We start from the raw sequence: 7124 nt of genomic DNA, 5'->3' as shown, positions 1-7124 counted from the left end.
GATCCATAAATAAAGCTTCCTCTTTATAATAAAGGCAAGTGGTCCTTTCTGAGACATAAAGGTATGATGACAATAGCTGCTAGTGGTTGTTACTGGGTTTGGACTGGAACTGTGGCTCAGACCTGGCATCTATATACTGAGAGCTGAAGCTGTTGCGATGATGTCACCAGGGGGTGGGGTTTGCTCAGTTTGCTCTAGTTTGGAAATCTTATCTCTCAGATATCCTGTTCTCTGCCGTTTATCCACAGCATATCAAGTGTTTGGGACCAAAGCAGATGTTGAACTGACACGCACTCTGCATTCCTGCTTTACTTTGGTGAAGAATGGAAGTACGTACATAACAAAACCAGCATTTGTCATTATACAGCAAGATAAAGGAGGAAATCTCGTTTTCACAACCATAACCAGCAGATCTGACATTTAAGGTAAGGAAGAAAAATAACTTTCTAATCATTGTCATTATTATACAAGTAACTGAAAAATGTGGAGCCATTACTTGCTGAAATTAATTTCATAGTCAGAATAGATCTCACCAAAGGTGCCTTTCCATCAGAAATTTAACCTGTAGTTAAAGCTGGTGAAAATGAGAAAAAGTCAGTCACACACAATGTTTAAGTTTGCAGTCTGATAAAATGCCCCTTTTTTTTCAGTACTGGTAATTTTTCTTTTATGAACTAGATACAGTGTTTAACTTTGAAATGACAACATTTTCTCTGAAGGCATACTGACGGATAACAAACATTTCCTCTGTTCTGTACCTACAGCTGAAATGCCTTGTATGTGTTGCATACATAAATATAACTAAAACTCTTTTCAGACTGTGGAGGGCTCCTCATTTTAAAAAGCAATTTTCAAAGCAAGCAATAACAGCTGTTATGTCTGTAACAAAACTACAGATTTTAGAATTTTAAACAGACAAATATTGTTTTTATACACTAAGGAAGGCTATACTAAGAAAGATTAAATATTATTTAGGGAGAAGATTCAAAAACATGAGACATACATTTTGTCATTTGATATCTCTTACCCTTATGTGCTATTCCAACTACACAGCCAATTTTTTTGCTTTATATGTCTTTATCTGTCTATCTATCTATCTATCTATCTATCTATCTATCTATCTATCTATCTACTTTTTTTAGATTGCCATCATACAATATTTTTAAATGTTTCATTTTCTAAGGAATAATTCTAATTTAAGGAAGTTACACAAGCACAGGTTAACCAGACAAAGAGGTCCTGAACCCCACACCCACCCATTAGATATTAATACAGCTAATGGTTTCTAGGGTATACTAAGTGTTGTAGTGCTGCACACAATAAAAATCAGCAACAAAAGCCCCTTGCTGTTCTAAACCATTTTGCTTGTAATACAGAACCAAAAGGCATACAGTTGTGCCCTTTAAGCATGGGATGCCGATTCAGAGTGACATAATGCATTGACTGCTACTGACAAGGAAGAATCACATTCATTACCTGGAGAACTATAGAATAGCAAAATGTAAAAGGTAGTAAGAAGTGTAAATTATGTAGAAGTTATGGAATCAGTTAAAATGAACAAGCTTGAAGTCTAGTATTCCATTATGAGATAAAACTTAAGAGCAGGTTCCAGCCTTTTACCAGGTAATTGCCTTTACACAATTTACCCATATGATTTTACGAAACACTTGCCTGGTATGTCTGCTATGACTGCAAACTGTTTGCCTGGTATGACTGTAAACTGGGAGTGGTCATAGAATCTCCAAACAATGTTAATGTCCTACAAGAGGGTCTTATACAAACAAATGATTGGTGCCAAAGTCATGGCCTTAAACTCAGTGCAAAAAATGTATTATCATCCCTTTCAATAAGAGCAATGTTCCTGCTAACTACCACAACAGTAGCAACACCCAAAGTACACACTATGTGGTGAGAGACCTGACCAACCACACAGGTTGACAGTAACCTTACCTTGATCACCATATCTCCACAGTGGTAAGAAGGGCATTCTATATTTCTCATCTCATAAGCAAGGGGATTACCTCCAGACAAAAAGAAGTTATAATGTCCCTGTACTCTTTCCTTATCAGGCCAATAATTGAGTATAATGCTCCTGCGGCAGTTGGAGATACCACAAAGATTCCTCACAAAGAAAATTCAAGGTTTCAACATCTGTCCTATGAGGATCGTCTGAAATCACTGTCACTTTATTCTGTTTCATGCAGACTACTCAGAGGCAATCTCTGCCTTGCATACAAGTCAATCTTTGACCCTGCTTTTTTGGAAATGCTGCATAAATGTAAGTCTAATGGTACACAGGTTACTTGCTCAAAGGGTCTTAAACTGGTATGTGACATTAATAGAACCTGCTTGAAGGACAGATTTGTCTCCCAGAGGTTACCACATCTTTGGAATAGAGTCCCACTTCATGTCAAGCAGAACACCTCACTGGCCCTGTTCAAACGCAATCTGGACGATCGGATGGGTAACTATAAATTCACACCAGGAGTTCCACCTATGTCTCTCTTGGACATGGGTGAAAGGTGCTTATCATGGAAATAAGGATAAAACTTGGCTAGGCTTATAATGGCCCTAAGGTCATTAGCCTAGTAACCTCCTATGATCCTATATGAAGTGCAATATTTAGATAGCTTATGTGTTTTTGTCATTATACATGTAGAAGCAATACACCCTAGAAAATATATCAAGAAAAACTAAGGAGTGTCCTCCTGTACGTAAGGTCAGCATTTCTCAAAAAAGCATGGTGAATCTAAACAATCCAATCAGGATTTGACTGGAAACGATATGTTCAGCATAGCAAACTGGTAAGGGGACATCCATCCATATCGAAGGAAAAATGGTGTTTTAGAATACATCCTTAAATGCTGCATTCTGTTTGGTGGGGACAAAAAAGGTCAAATCAGCACAGGACAGTATAAGTAAAATGGTGCAAATGGGCAGGGGGCAAATAAGAAGCCTTGCAAAACAGATTAGGGAACCTGAGCATGTTGCAAATGAGAGAGGCATGAAAGGCTTTGTATACTAAATATACAGAAATGCACAGGGTACTAAACATATCACAAATTCAGTTTATAAAAGATAAGTAGTTTAAACCCAACTTAAGGACTTCCGGGAATGTGAGGAAGTATTATGTTATTGAAATAGTGGTGTAGCCGGAAAGAAAATATAAGCAGAACTGCTAGAGACAATAACATGTCTGCTTTAATTGTGCTTCTCTATGGCCATGTATGGCTGGTAAGACCATCATAATTGAAAGAGATTTACAGAAAGGCCAATATAAAGCAGAGAGTGAGAGGCCAGTTGGTAGACTTGGATGTATTGGAGAAAGTAATCCGCTCACCATATTATTTCCAGTTATCACAGTTTGGTGCATGCGTATAAAATGTTACCTTGGGGGTTTAGTAATCGGCTTTTAACTTTTTATTATGTATTTATTCTTTGTTGACTGGGTTAGGTCCTCTAGGCTAGTGGCCTCATTTCAAGGGAGACCTGTGGTGGTATTTATACTAGTGAGGGGACATTTTTCTAGGGCATCAGGAGATGTCCCTTATTCTTTTCCATAGGTGCTGTGGGATCTTTTTCATCCACCTGAGCTACCACCAGTGAAAGCAGATGGGACCTTAATTTAACCTCTCATCTAAAGGACAACACACTCAGGAGTTCAGCACCCCCTTGTGCTACACTGCAGTGTCAGCAATCCATCTACTTGGTGTGGGAATAGAACCTATAGTCTTCTGCAGCATAGCTGAGTGTGCTACATCTTGCATGACTAAAATGTTTTCCTATATTCTGTACCTGGTTGTGCTAAACACTCTGTAAAATTAATTAGAAAAAGGTCACTTCAGCTGCAGTGTTTGTCACTTCCTAGGTGGTATTTCAGGACACAATAACAATTATAAAGATCATCTGACCACCCAATCCCAAATACACTGGCCAGCAGAACCTAGTTCATATAATGGCTCAGCAAAACAACGAGAGCTTAAAGTGATTTTTTTGCTCATAAGCTATTTCTTAATAATAAAAAAAAACTTTCCCATAAATGTACACTGAAATTTATTTCTTCTGTGTTGCAAACTGTCCCTGAGATATAATTGCAAAGACTGTACTTTTTATGCACCTAATAGTACATTTTAGTCTTCCACTGTTTAAAAGATTTCCATTAGAGATTTTCTGAATGTGGCATTAAACAGAAACAGCAAGACGGATTAGAGCCTTAATTTATTGTGAAAACTAGCAGTGTTTTGTTACCATCAAACTCAGCTTATCACTGCTGAATATCATAATTACAATCGTAGTTCAATGTTGTAATAAGAAGTGCAGAAACAACAGGTGAATAGCAAATATTTCACAGTAAGTCATTTCCAGTCATTCACTTCCTGTCTTTTCTTACCTATATCTGTCTTTAGATGTATGTTTTTTCCTAGGAGCAGGAAATAGATCATAAATTACTGATGCAGTTAAAATGCAATTTGCATGCAGACAAACTTGGTGAAATATGAAACTTGATTTGCAAATATAACCTTTATCTGTTAATTTCATTTTTTCTATTCTTTACTGCAACAATTATTGTGAAAACTGTCTTTGTCTATTAGAATCGAATGTGTTTTATGTCCAGGGGGAAGACAAATCTGTAATTCTGAGTTATGATAAGAGATCTGTCAATGTGGAATAACATTATGACATTTTCATTTTGGAAAATATGACAACAGTTATTGACAAATGAATGAATATTTCATTTTTGAAATGTCAGCAGACAGTTTTGCTGCAACATGCTTTGAAAAATAAGAATAAATGTTAATGGAGGCAGAGAGAGAGAGGGAGAGGCAGAAATACCAAATGTTTAGCAAGTATTCTATTATTCAGAGTTGTTTCTGTGACATTTTAAAGGAAAAGAAGCACAGCTTAAATATGAAATGAAGTTATTTAAAACTGACCATCAATAAATGCAGAATGCTTAACAATATTGTATTGCCTTCAAAGTTTATTTTGATTTTGTCATGTACTTCTCTAGTGTTGGTATGTTGTAAGTGCAGAATATTTCTTATCCTGCATTTTTTTATGAAGAAGTACGCAGATCTAACTGAATGGATTTCTGCAAGAGGTTGCTCACTGCAGCTGATATTTTGTAAATCAGCTAGCTATTTTTGGAACTCTGCATTACAAAACAGGAGTAGGCGTGCACAGATGTTTCTTCCCAAACAATTTAGCACTATTAATTATACAACATACACAATGACTGAACAAAAACATGAGTGGTTTGACTCTGTCAACCCCCAACTGTGTAGCTATGCTGAACTTTTCACTTCACAGGGTATACCTTTCTTACTTAACTGAACAACAGCATTTACTGAAAATAATGGATGAAGTTGTTTCCTCACATAAACTATGTATGTCTCTCCTTGGAATGGTAGACAGCAAGCATTATTTAAATAAGTAAAATATTACCTATTTAAAAATAAGCATATTTAATATACACTTTAAGTTGCATCTCTTTAGTTAATTTGAAAGTGCAGTAGACCTAATGCTGGACTACCATCATAACGTTATCCTACTTAACGGGAGGAAGGAAAGAAAACCAGGGTAACTAGAGAAGTGATTTATAACTAAGGAGACAACTGGGTTTGTACATGGCATGGAGAATCTCTACTGCAGTGTAATTTAGCCTGCAGTCGGGGCCATTACATGCCTGTAGGACGTTTGCATGGGTAGGTTGTTCTTACCCCACAATGTGATGTGGCACATATAATAATTTCACATATGAGATATATTTAGTAAAGGCATGGTAAACATACATTAATAGAAAAGAAAACAGAACATTACAAACATTGAGAGCTTTTTCCACAAAGAAAATGAACTGTATAATGTGTCGTTGTGGAGAAAGCAATCAACAGTCAATGCAGAGGATGTTAAGTTAGTAAATCTGTAGTTTAGCTAAAATATGTGTAAAAGGCTGCACAACTCACTGTATAGTTAACACAACATTGCACAAAATTTAGCAAATACTGAGTATTACGTTACTACCTTAATCATATAACATGTGTTACTCATCAGTTCTATAACTACATGCAGATGTGCCAAAGTGTGTCACCTGTTTTAAAGCACGTTATTTACAAAGCACTGGATTCATGCATTGGATAGGTCTAAAGATATTGTTACAAAACCAATGTAATAGGCTTTAGTGAAGAAGAAGTTTAACATTATGTGTTATCCAAAAGAAAGCAAATTGTTTAGGTGTGTTGGTCAGTTGATAAAGGAGTCATCTGGGGTCCTCACATCTAAAGTCATATTTCTTAAAGGAGCATACAAGGTCATATGATATGTCTTTCTTCAAAGAGTTGTAAGAAACTTAAACAGATTCAAGTGACTGCCACATAGCATAGGGATCAGTAAGTCCAACAAGAAGAGGGAAATGCTGATGTCTAAAATGGAAGGTAACGTCTACTGAAACATGTCACTGAGAATGCTCTTTGCTGTTCTGTGTTTGTAAAAGTCAAGATGTCTTTTGGCAAATACAGGTAATGCAATATGACAGCACTCTCTCTCTCTCTCTCTCTCTCTCTCTCTCTCTCTCTAGCTCAATTTTTAATTTCTTGCATTCAACAGTTTTAATGTGTGCTTATTCATGGTTAAACAAATGCCCTGGCTGGGAAAGGGATGAGAGCAGAGAGCAGTGCAACAATTTCAGGATCTGGAGATTGCCTTAAACTTAGCTGTAAATGTACTTTGTAACACACACACACAAACACACACACATGCACACGCACACACACACACACACACACACACACACACACACACACACACACTCACAGTAACATTCTCAGAGTAGTCTACCTGCCTTTATCACCTTGCTGTGGATATAAATGGTGCACTTTGCATCATGTGTATGCCAAAGATGGTACTACCTGTTCAAAGACTTTGGACAGACAACTTAAGATGCTCTTGGGTCTGTATTGTTCTGCTTTATACAGTTTGCATCCTTTGAAGACAAGGATTATTTCTGCACAATTTTGTACTTCTAGCATATTCCTATCATGTAAGGCTTCTGCTACAGGTTTGATAATGTAGGATGCCAGCATCATAAAGTAAGTTGGGTGGGGTGTAAACCAACCACTGATGCAGAG

At 36.8% G+C, this 7124-nt stretch overlaps 1 protein-coding gene across 1 annotated transcript in view; it reads left to right on the top strand.

Moving 5' to 3' along the window:
• Positions 1-207: 207 nt before the first annotated feature.
• Positions 208-7124, top strand: part of LOC122799724 (neuropeptide Y receptor type 6-like) — a 604927-nt gene continuing 598010 nt past the window's right edge. Inside the window, exon 1 of the mRNA XM_044068977.1 lies at positions 208-425. The gene's annotated coding sequence lies outside the window, so the exon portion shown is untranslated. The remainder of the gene's footprint in view (positions 426-7124) is intronic.

Source organism: Protopterus annectens, chromosome 4.part0, assembly GCF_019279795.1.
Source record: "Protopterus annectens isolate FY-2018-M chromosome 4.part0, PAN1.0, whole genome shotgun sequence".
Lineage (NCBI taxonomy): Eukaryota > Metazoa > Chordata > Ceratodontiformes > Protopteridae > Protopterus > Protopterus annectens.
This window is presented reverse-complemented; position numbering and strand designations above follow the sequence as displayed.